At 35.3% G+C, this 12,540-nt stretch overlaps 1 long non-coding RNA gene across 3 annotated transcripts; it reads right to left on the bottom strand.

The window, feature by feature from the left end:
• Positions 1-982: 982 nt before the first annotated feature.
• Positions 983-6,039, bottom strand: LOC109192538. 3 transcript variants are annotated; one of them, XR_002056119.1, is made up of 9 exons: positions 5,789-6,039; positions 4,150-5,242; positions 3,937-4,040; positions 2,995-3,741; positions 2,720-2,852; positions 2,428-2,611; positions 1,860-1,936; positions 1,702-1,774; positions 983-1,566 (listed from the first exon to the last, which is right to left on the bottom strand). It is a non-coding gene; the product is annotated as an uncharacterized LOC109192538 (long non-coding RNA). The 3 variants fall into 3 exon arrangements; XR_002056118.1 differs by having other exon boundaries at positions 983-1,774; positions 3,937-4,061; XR_002056117.1 differs by having other exon boundaries at positions 983-1,774.
• Between the last annotated feature and the right edge of the window lie 6,501 nt (positions 6,040-12,540).

The following is a 12,540-nucleotide window of genomic DNA, read 5'->3' as shown; positions in this document are numbered from 1 at the left end:
TTGTCTTGTAAGAAGAAAACCAAAGAAAATCTGGATCACCTGAAGGTTCATAATCTCATTATCACTTACAACAAGGGAAATTATTGTAAAATTATGCATAAAAAGAGACAAGACCTTAACAACTAATAAACATGTTCTACTGAAGGAGTGAAGGGTAATGAAAGCTTTTGTCCTGTTTGATAAATAGTTAGTCTATCAGTTAAAAATGGCTCATTTGACCATAACTATTAACTGTTTGACTTAGTTAAACAAACAATATGTGTGTTTGATTAATTAGTTTTTTGTAATAATTTAGCTTCAAAATGTTAAAATTCAAAAAGTTGCTCAAAATATCTTTTTCGATCAGCTTTTTTAGAAAACTCATTTTGTATATAATTAGTTATCAACTAACAGCTAATTTACTAAACACTTTTCTACCATCAGCTAATGATATCAACTAGTCACCCACTAATCTAATCAGCTAACAATCATTTACCAAACACTCGCTTTATCTATCACATTTTGTTGCTTACTAAATAAAATAAAAAAATTAATGCGTTGTTCACTTCTTGTATGGTGCTGTTAATAGACCGGAGCATTTTTGTCATTAATAAACACACTTGAGCCCTTAGATCTTTTGAATAGAAGAGGAGAATTTGTCATTAGTAAACGCACTAGACTAGGGCCCTAAGATCCAATCATTATTGCATGCACCCTGATTCACACAATTGTGTGGACCATAAATAAAAAGTAAATTTTTAATATATTAAAGATACATTATTTGTATACTAAAAGTACATTATTTAAGGGTACATTATTTTAGTACTAAAAGTACATTATTTTATATATACTATCAAATAATGTATCTTCAATACACAAATAATGTACCTTTAGTATATTAAAAATGTACCTTATTTCATGGTCCACACAAGTTGTGTGGACCATGGTCCATGCAATAATTTGCCCCTAAGATGTTATGAACAGAAGAGGTAGGAACTTGGAATGCAATATAAGAGAGATTTCATGTCATTGTAACATTGTACTTTTACACCTTGCTCCAATAAACAATGAAGCATTTGCAATTTAATGTAGTAATTGCATAGTAGTAGTAGAAGGTTTAAATTCTGAATCCTAAAAGCAATGAAATGATTGCTTGCAATTTAATACACTACCATACAACACTGAAATTCTGAAACCCTAACATACTCTAAAATCACTTCCATATACTCATTGAGGGTTTTCCCAATCAATTCTTTCAAAGAATCTTGTTTTGCAGTTTCAGACATATACACATATACATTAACATGATCCTTTCCACAATCATCTCTGCAACTTTTGTTGTCTTTTGTCAGATAGCTGTTCAACTTCATCCCGGCAAAGTCAAAATTAATGATAATGGAAAACAGAATGGAACTAAACGAATCGTGGAATGAATGGAACTAAACGAGTACCCCATTAACTGCATACAGCCTCAGCAGACAGTTTCTTCATGACGTTCGGGCATGGATCTCCTTCAAAGGCTTCAGGCGTTACGGGTACTGTGCACGAATTCCATCCAATGCAGTACTGCAAAGATTAACATCTTAGCTTCAATGAAAGGAGAATTCAAGTATATTACCTATACTTGTAAGGCTCAAACTTCAAGAGCTCAGTTTCAGAAGGCATTACACCCCAAAAGCACAAAGACACCTTATATAAAATAGCCTTCTTTCAGCATCTTACCATCAACAACTTCAACCATCTCGTTTGTCTCACGATCCTATCCTTGCGATATGTGATGAGAGGAAGAAAATCACTACAATTTTAACAAGGGAGAATATCATTTATTTATACTGTTAATCCACCAAATGAAGAAAAAGAAATTAAGTGAGAAATATTACTCAAGCTCAGTAGAGCGGATTAGCCTTGGTGATTGAACGGAAGTTAAGCCTAGCTTCTTGGCAACAACTCCTCCACCCTATAAATATGTAGTAAAAATAAACACACATCTGATAAGATCAACGATGAAGTTTAAATTGCAAATACAAATACTATAATGAATTCACTTCAAGTATTGGCACTATCAGCCTATTAATATTGCATATTGTATGGCTTTCAATTATTGGAATAACCTTTGAGCTCCAATACTCGTCTACCTATTACAGAGATCAATGGATTCTTAGCAGTAAAGTTACATTCAAAGGTAATTAGCTACTCAATATCTCTCTAAGCAAGCAATGAGGAATAAAACAGGTGTTTATGAGGGAAAAAAAAACACTTTATTACAAATTTCTCAGCCAGTGCTTGCAAGTCTATTCTTAGAATCAGCTTCACTGTGACTTTTTTTTTTTTCTGTACATCATTCACTGCCACAACCTACATGGTCATCTTTCAAAATGTTAAAAGATAAGATTACTGACATTGCAATCGAAAAACAGCCAATCACAACGGATAACAAATTCAAAGTACCTGCGATAGATGCCTCTTGTATTTGCCATTCTTGACATGAGCCCACATGCCCTCAGAAATTCCATTGCAGATATCAGTTGAGAAATTTCATTCCTTGGAACTGGAATATATACTGCAGAGCCCTTTAAAAGCCTGCACACAAATGCTTCCTTGACTTACAAAATACAACCAGCACAGAACACTTCTGAAAATCAATAAGCATCCATTCACTAGTAATCATCAATCAAAAAACTGTAGAGAAATAATATCAGGAAGAATAGGAAAAGTGCCCGGTTAACATCACACTGTTTACCTGCTTCAATATAAACAAAGCCTTTCTCATGATCAAGAGCAAAAGTGGAGATTATTTGGAGCTTCACTCCCAGAAATCCCAAGTCCACATATTTCTGCATAAGGCAGAAACCTGAATGCCTTTCACAACCAACCTACAGTTCACAATCAAATTGCATAACTAGAAGTTGAAAATAACAGCACACAAGAAAGTGAGAAACCTGAAGTGAAAAATGGAAGAAAAGTTATTGCTAATGAACGTGATTATGAAAAAACTATTTTTCAAAAAATTATTACCGGAAAAACGTATACCATGCATTTGACTTTCCATAGTAGGTAGGGTCTTTGGAGGAGGGCACAGATATGTCCTCTTGAATTGATCATTTCTTTTCATATCCATCTTCTGCAAATTTAGCAAAACTAGAACCAGCTTTGTAGCGCTCTCTCAACATTTTCCCCAACTCTTCTTCATCCATTTTGTCCTCCTTAGGTACTAAAGGGAAAACAGGGGCTTTCTCATGTTGCTTCCAGACTCCATTATCAGTGGGAAATTCATAGTTTTAATAAAATCTAAATTTCCAAAGACTAGTAAATTAATATCATAGGAATAGATAATGCATCCACATATAGATGGGGCAATTAGTACATATATGTACAATATAATATACTGTTAAAGAGTAAATATGCCAAGTTTGTAACCATTTCTCTATACATAACAAACAGCTAAATTAACTTTTTAGCATTCCATAAGCTCCAGAACAGACTCATCCCATATAATACAGTTACATGCTTTGTGTCATAAAAAATAGAAACGAAACAACAGTTGATAGTTAATACTCTGTGCCAAGGCATATAACTACAATTTCGTGCTTCAATAAAAGAGCAGGTCACAAGTGATGAAAATGTTCATAAACACAATTCGTTAAAACAACAAAACTTCTGGTTTCAACCTTGCTTCCCTTGACAGGCCATTGACAACTAAAGCAGAATTAAAAAGACGGTCAGTCCAAGGCACCAAGCATGATCATGCCCACATCAACACACCTGCAAGGAAAGACAATGAAGTCACAATAATAGAATAGTTGTAAACACCTTTTGAGCAAGGGCTACATAATACAGCAAATGTTGGAGTAGCAAATGAGAATACCCATCAAGAATCTCAGGAACTTGCTCAAAGTCCAGCATGTAAAAATCAACTTTTTCAAATTTAATAGATAACAATTTTGATAAGATCACTACCTCAAAAGAAACGGAGGGTCTTAGTCATGTACAGGGCTTCATCCTCACTCCTCCCCCTTTTACTTGTGCTCCCCAACATGTCTTGGTCTTCAGGAGGGGCAGAGCTGTCTTCTGGAGGGGCAGAGCTGGAAATAAATACATAAACAGTAAGCAAAGAAAAACAATGATCAACACTAATTTAAGCATATATGAATGGGAAGAAGGTGTACTTACGCAATACAAAAAGATTGGATATTATCCCCAAGCTGCAACTTCTTGTAGTAAAGGAGGCTTGAGGAGGCTCCAACACCACTTGTTGAGTTTTGGATATCATGTTCAACTTTAAAATCAATTTGGAAGACATACAATAAAAGATTTATACTATAAGAACCAGTCACTGCACAAAATTTTCCATCTCCCAAATCAGCCAGCCGTGTCAGATAAGTTCTATATCCATCCCTTATAAAGTTATCCCTGCCTTCAGGATAACAACTTTCCTTTAGAACCCTGTAAGATATGGGTTCGAAATCACCGTCATGAATTTTAACTTGGTATGCACAAAGCTCAGTACCAGAAAAAGCAACCAGAATATGAGTTTTTCCCGAAAACTCATTTGAAAGTCCTATGTCACCATGGTGACTAAAAGGAAGAGGAATTTGTTTCTTATCAAATCTATCCAACAAATACATCTTCTCCTCCCATTTTGAGAATTTGGTGTTGAAACTAAAGACACTCTTAGGGTACTTACTCCGTTGGTCACTAACAAACAAATATATATGGCCGCTAAGAAAAAAAGTGACCTAATGTGACAGTAAAACCAAGTACATGATCATGTGCGAGAGGGGGAGATGGAAGGGTTTCAAAGTAATCTCTAATGGGGTTAAAGTACTGAAAACACAATTGCTCTTTGACCCTATGCTCATAATGTTGATGATTATTTACTGAGAGTAGGAAAATCTTATCCTCAGCTACGCGAATAACCCGTGGTTCCACCATAGATTCAAAATCCTCCCGTGTGGTGTAGTCGAGACAGAACTCACTTCCCATATCCATAGATAATTTGTGACTTTCCCTAGATAATTTTTGAAACCTACTGGGATCGAAAATATACATCCCGCGACTAAATTCAAAGCTAGCTCCCTTTGTGCCACCAACCACATATACAACATGATTATGACTGAGGAGTGCCGGATATGATGGAAGTTGAGGGGGACATACATGCTCAACGGTTAATTCATGTTTGCAACCTGGAGTGATAGGAATTTTGATACGATGGAGACCATCAAGGCATGTGAAACAAGCATAAGCATATCCGGTATCTGTCATACTGAAAAAGAACAAAAGGAATTGAAGATTATTGAAATCGCGCGGTCATCAAAAAAAGTAAAACAAACAAAAATCAATGATTTCTTTACATTCCCGCCCTACAGAGATTTTTCGGGGACCCTTTTTAATTTATGCCTATTTAAAAAAAAAAAAAAAAAAAAAAAAAAAAAAAAGACTAATATTATCAAAAATTCATATGGTTAAAGCCTTGAATCCTTAATCAAAATACACTGTGTGAGTTATAACCAAAGTTACAAACAATATAACTGGCAAGTCCTATTGGCTATTGGCTATGAACCATTACAAACTTTGCAAACAGTATGCATTACAAACATTATACTAAAGTCTAAACAGAATTACAAACTTAGCCAACATATGCATTACAAACATTACAATAATAAACCATTAAACAATAAACACTAAACAGTAGTAAGTCCTATTAGGGTATTTTCAAACAATTAGAGCTCCATATATTTGCAAAAAATCCAGCCATGGCAGCACGTATAATAATTGAAATTCTTTTTAATTTTAATATGTACAAATTTACCTTCAGACGACGGATGGAGAGAGTGAGCCGGCGGTGAGAGACGAGAGACCAGGGTGGTGGCCGATGAGAGACGACGATGACTGACGACAGAGGGAGAGAGTCAGACCGCGGTCGAGAGAGACAGACGAATCTGCCGGACTGCGGAGGGAGAGACAGAGAGTGGTCGTCTTGGTCACTGGTCTCCGGCGAGTACTCCACTGACTCCAGACTCGTTGCCGTCGTTGGTGAATGGTGAGGGAAGACTACGGCAGAGGTGGAAGAGTCGGCTTGTAAGACTTAGAGCATCTGCATCAATTGGGGAGATTTTGGGATAACGTATTAGGAAAGAGAATGTTGGAGTGGAGAATGTTGGAGTGGAGAAAAAAAAAATAACAAAAAATTAATAAAAACATTGTAGCGTCAGGCGCGTGCAGTGCACGCGCACAGCCAGTGTTAGTTTTTTTTTTTTTTTTTTTTTTATATTATCTTGATATTTTCAGGACAATTCTTCTCTAAAATAATTTCATTCCACATTTGTTATTAACTCCACCCAAGATAATTCATCTGACAATAACTCAATGATGTGGATGCTCTTAGACGGAAGGGTTGAATGAGAGATAGAGACTCGAGGGAGTTAGGGTTGCATCTTTTGTTTTAAACTAGTAAGTCACCCGGGCGATCATATTATTACGGCTCAAGATATAACACTTTTGATAAATTAAAAATATCTACATCTACATCTACATCTAGAATCTACAATCTACAATCTCTATATCTATATACAATCTAATAAGAGCCAATAATGTTAGGTCCTTAACTGGAACAAAAAAAAAAAAGTCAGTATAATTGTTTCTTAAAATGAATAGTTTATATTATTTTGATTTTAGTCTTATTTAATGATTTTCCTTATTTACCATTTATTATATCATTTTCTTCCTGGGATGTTCTTGTGCAAGTTGTTGCAGTTCTCTACCATTTGTGGATGGTGAGAAATACGACGGCTTGGGAGGTTTTTCTGCGAATGCCAAAGCATGTTTAAAAGGGAGCCACAACGCCGTTGCAAGTGTGGACTGTGGCAGGCCAGCACGCTACGGCTCTAGCAACGTAGCAACAGCTTTCTCCAATTATTGTTGGTTTACGATGCTATTTCGACGCCTCACATGATCCGGAGACAGGGACATCGACGTGCAGAGCAGTGCTACTTACGGATGGGGATGGTTTCGCAGCTCCTATGAATGGGGTACTGCCACCCTATGAAAATGCCCTTACCGCTAAGGCACTCGCTTGTATAGAGGCGTTATCTTGGTTGAAGGCTCGTGGTATTACATCCGTTACACTCTACACGGACTGTGAAACTCTGAAAAGCTACATTACCAACCTATCTTCTACACCAAGATCATATGTTGGAATTGTGATTGATGACTGCAGGGCTACTATGGCTACTTTTTCAGATTGTTTTATTTCCTCGGTACCTAGGAATCTAAATGTTATTGCTCATACTTTAGCTTCGACTGTTTCGGCTCAGGCCACGATGTACAGGGACACTGTCCCGCCTGATATTATTTTGCCGCATCTTTAGTAATAATATATACTCGTTTGTTTTGCTTTCTATATATATATATATATATATATATATATATATATATATATATATATATATATATATATATAGATTTTGGATCCGGTGAGGTCCCTATTGACAGGTGAGATCGTGAGGCTCAATCTTGTTCGTTTATTTGTATTTTTTAAAGCTCCAGATTTAATGATGTATAAGGCCATGTGCGCTGGTTTTTTTAGAATTAGGGGCATTGGTGTCTTTTTGTTGATATATTTATTACGGTATATTAATTAGTATGCAGATTTTTTAGGCGTATGCAGGGCTAATTATAGTCTCAAATCACGTATCAAGATTTTTGCAGAGTTATTGCCGTCTCTTCAACTCCTTTTCCTTGCGTGACTTTGTTATCTTCTCCGTCTCCATTAGTTTCTTCTGCGGTTCCTTTTTTCGCCGGCCGTTCACTCTACGAGAAGCCCCGTCTCTGTTACGCTCAGCCCGTGCCGTCCAAGCAGAAGTCATGGCGGGTTTTACCAATAAGCGGTCCGAGCGTCAGAAGGGTGGGTCTTCCGGTTCCATTCCAGGTATTCCGTCGCTGTTTGGTCAATTAGGTTTGCTTCGTTTATTTGTGTGTTTTGTACTGATTTTGCATTTTTACGGTGGGGAGAGCAATGTCAGCGGGGTTATTTAGTGTTCTAGTTCCTGTTTTGGGGGTGGGGGTGGGGGTGGGGGGTTTTAGGGTTTTTTTCGGTGCTTTTTCGCAGGTTATTTCGTCTAGTGCAATGTTGGTTTTTTTTTTTTTTTTTTTTTTTTTTTTTTTTTTTTTTTTGCGTGTTTTCGGGACTGTGGGTTCATTGCATGGCTGTGTTTTGAGGGGGGGGGGGGGAGGGGGGAGGGAATGGGTTGTCTTGCGTGGTGGTGATTGGTGGGGGGGTGGGTAGGGTCCCGGTGAGGACCTGCTGTGTTTGTGTATTTTTTTTTTTTTTTTTTTTTGCTTTTTGTTGTATTGTTGTTGATTCTTTCCGGTGTGGGGGGTATAATGACCAGGGGCACATCCCCGATGAAGATGAAGGAGGGAATAATTCTGTTTTGGGAATGCTAGGGCAGTAATGGCTTTCATACTCACCAGTGAATATTTATTTCCCACACACATAGTATCTCCTTCTCTTCAGCTTCAATTCAATTACCATCTTGCCCTGCTTGTGGCCATTATTTTTGTAGTTTTCTGTATAGTTTGTAAGAAGAATGAGATTAGGCAGGAAAGTAGAAAGTATAGACTGATTGGTGCAGAGGTGCAACAGATGGAAATGGGTGCTTGCTATGCTTTTACTTTGGATTCTGATGAAGATGAAGGAGGGAATCATAATGCTTTGGGAATGCAAGGGGTGACAGCTAATGCCTTTCATACTCACCAGTGAATAAATTAATGATTAAATGTAATATTTTAGCTACATTCACACTTCTATATTCGTAGGTTTTTTTTTTCTGTGTTACTTTTTGAGAAATTGGATTTTCTTAGGATTTTGTTTATCTTGGGTGGGTGCGTGTGTGTTGTGTGGTGGGTGCATTTTACAATAACATTTGATTCAAGGTAATATTTTGTCGTCTAAATAAGAACCAATGTGTGGGGAAGTTTTGGACCATTAGATTAGATATGTAATGACCTCTTAGCCTTCTCCAAGAACCAAGGATTGTTTAACTGTTAAGTATTTTGGGAGTACTTGAATGCAGCAATGATCAAAAATAAATTCAGAAGCCAAATACCTTGTAGCTCTGCAATATTCTACTCTAGTTTTGGACTGATGGTGTGATTGACCCTCTAGTTTATCCTGTCCCATGGTAACCACTGCACTGCATCCTGTATAATAACATTAGATTCAAGTTAATGTTTGTCCTGTAAAAGTAAAACTAAAATAGTTTTACATTTGATTCAAGGTAATGATTTGTTTTATATGGAATCAGAAAAGTCCTTAGTTATTACTTCTTTGCCAACTTTTAGTAGTTTTTCAAATATGTCTTTTAATTTTTGTGGGTGCATGTGTTTGTTTTGGTCGGTGCATTGGTGGATTAGGTGTGTGCATATGGTGAGCCTCCGTAGATTTTGGTCTGTGTGAGGCATTTTCATATATTCTTAAACTTTTATATATTCTTAGGGTTTTTTTTTTTTTTTTTTTTTTTTTTTTGTGTGTGTGTGTGTGTTCCTTTTTGAGAAATTGGGGCTTTCTAGGATTTTTGTTTTTCTTGGGTGGGTGCATGTGTATTGTGTTGTGGGTGCATTGTTCACATTATAGATGTGTTTTTGTGTCTTATATTTTTGTTACAGATCTTAAAAATATTGCTTTTATTGTGAGAATAAGATATTTCCTTATATATTTTTTAATATATTATTTATTGAACTTTATTTTTTACATTGATTAATTTTTCATCTTTTTGATGTCCTTTATTAAATGTACTGAATGCACTGATTTTAGTAATGTAGACCAAATGTAATAAAATTTCACTTTGCGAATGTATAATTTCTTTTTTGGTTCATGATTTTTGTTTATAAATAAACGAAGTCTACAGTGACATGTGTATGCAACTTCCATGTTACAGCAAAATGCACAAGTATCTGAACATCAACGCACACACCACCTTATATATATATATAGCGCTAAAACAGATGAATTCAAACATAGAAAAATTAATTTTGCTATCATTTTCATTGTAAACTATCTAAATTTGGCATATTAAAACAGACACCTAATAATATTTCTTATTAACACTTTCATAAAATAAATATATACATATAGATGTGTTAAAATGCACCATCAACACACGTTGCACATGCTACTGCACATATACGCACACACCACCGTATTCAAAAACTGTGGTCCACAAAACAAAACAAACAAATACTACTCTACCAGTAATTTTCTTTCAAAACAGAGAAACAACAGGCATCCACCCCCACCCCCAACAATAAATGTTGATATAAAATAACGGGCTCAAAATTGTCAAGTTCCCATTCCACATTTCGCACACGCTATAGCAATTACATGCACACACCACCCTATATTAAAATTGAAATTTAATAAATTGAAACAGACAGCTCATACTATTTCTTAGTAACACTTTCATGAAAAAAAAAATACATATAGATCCGTATAAATGCACCATCCACACACTAAACGGATCATAATTGACATGTCTCCATTCTACAATTCGCACACACCAAAGCAATTACATGCACACACCAGCGACTACCATGTTCCCTAATGGTTTAGAAAAATATTTTTCTTATTAGATCAAAAACCTACCTGCGTGCACTTCACATTACAGAACAAATTTTTAACTTACACGCAACGTACCCGGTCTATGGTGTTGCACACGCCTTCACTAACTAATGCACACACCTGTAGTCGAAAATCACAAAAAAAAAAAAAAGTCCTTGAACACATACCTCTGTCCATTCACAAGCTTAAAACTGATTTGGCATGCACCCTCCTCTGCGCACGGTAATGTTGATGCAACACTACAACAATATTATTACAACTTATTACCATTATTATATACCCTAATATAATTCTAAAGATTCCAAATTAATTCTATCCAAAATTAACCACTCTACTACAATTACATTATTGTCCTTCTACTATAAAAATATCCTTACTTGCTATATATTTGTCATTCAATCACAACCATCCTTTTAGAATGAATTGATGGATAGGATGAGGTCTCATGATCTCATTTATAATAGGGATCTCATGGGATCCGGAGCCTCTATTTATATATATATATATATATATATATATATATATATATATATATATATATATATAATTTTCTTCCCTTTAAATAACCTTAAATTCCGTTAGTATAAACTTTAGTCCATTAACTATTTATCTTACTTATTAGTTTTTATAAAAATGTCTTAGGTTCGAACCTCATCCCAATTAAAGTTGCCATAATTATTAAACATATACTACGAATATGTTAAAACGTATTAAAAATATATATAATATAAAATTTAACATAAACTTAGCCTGATTAAATACATAACATTCAAAGTTGAACATCAAATATTATAAATCAGAAACTTTAAAAATCATTTGATTTTATTGCATTAAAAAAATATAAATTTAGATTAAGTTTTTTTTTTTTTGGTTTAATTAATCTTCTTTTGATTATTTGGAAGTTAGAACAAAACTTATTTCAATTACGCTTTTGCATTATTTGAATGATTTAATCATTATGTTATTAATAATTTTTGTATGTATTTTTATAATAGTACAATTGTACATTACTTTACAAATATTATACTATTATTTTTTATTAGACAAAATTGTTTTTACATGGACTCTAAAACAGTACGATCATTTTTTAAAGAATTGACAATGTTGACATCCCACTGCCCTCGTTTGAATAAGTTTACACATCAGAATATTATCAATGCATGAAAACTTCTAAAGAAATTTGTAAGTTAATTTAATTTTTAGAGTTAATACCTCTAGTAGTCTACTGATCCTCCGAGTATTAGCCATATACCAACTGTAATCATCACTTTTACACGACCACAAGACAGTCTTCCTAATTTTAAAAATTAACCACATGTGGTCCTCCCGTTAAATTTTCTGTCAAAATAATGTTAAGTTGGAGGGCAAACTTGTCCTTTTACTTGATTTTCACATCGACAACCATCTAGTGCAGAAGATTTTAGAAGTATACGGTGATGCCTTCTTGTTGTTGTGTGCCCAGAACAAGAAAAACGAAACCGCCCAGTAAATTAATCCCATTTCAGCGATGGTGCTGTTGTTTTGGTATTGGTTAGTGGAAAGAAAACCATTGAGCTTGGTTTAACAGTCATTGCAAAGATCACGGGCGGCAGAGAAATTCTAAATCCAAAAAGCGGTAATGGTTGAGTTGAAACTACTGACTGCGGAGTACGACAAGGCGGTGGGGCACGGTGGCGTTTACGCTTACGGTTGAAATTAAATATGCTTACTGTGACATTACGAGTGATGCCCCGCCCCACCCGAATCGTTTCTCCTCTTAGAATAAAATATGGAAGCTGAAAATCCCTCCTAAGTGGATGTCGTTTTTATGGAGAGATGTGAGTAATGTGCTTCCTACCACATCCAATTTATATAGTAGGAGGGCAGAGGTCCCTCTTGCATGCCTTTTGTGTGGAATTCATGATGAGACTATCATACATACTCTAGTCTTTTGTGAATATTTT

Source organism: Ipomoea nil, unplaced genomic scaffold (genome assembly GCF_001879475.1).
Source record: "Ipomoea nil cultivar Tokyo-kokei standard unplaced genomic scaffold, Asagao_1.1 scaffold1770, whole genome shotgun sequence".
Taxonomy (NCBI): domain Eukaryota; kingdom Viridiplantae; phylum Streptophyta; class Magnoliopsida; order Solanales; family Convolvulaceae; genus Ipomoea; species Ipomoea nil.
Note: the sequence above shows the minus strand (reverse complement) of the source record. Positions and strands in the feature narration are given on the sequence as shown.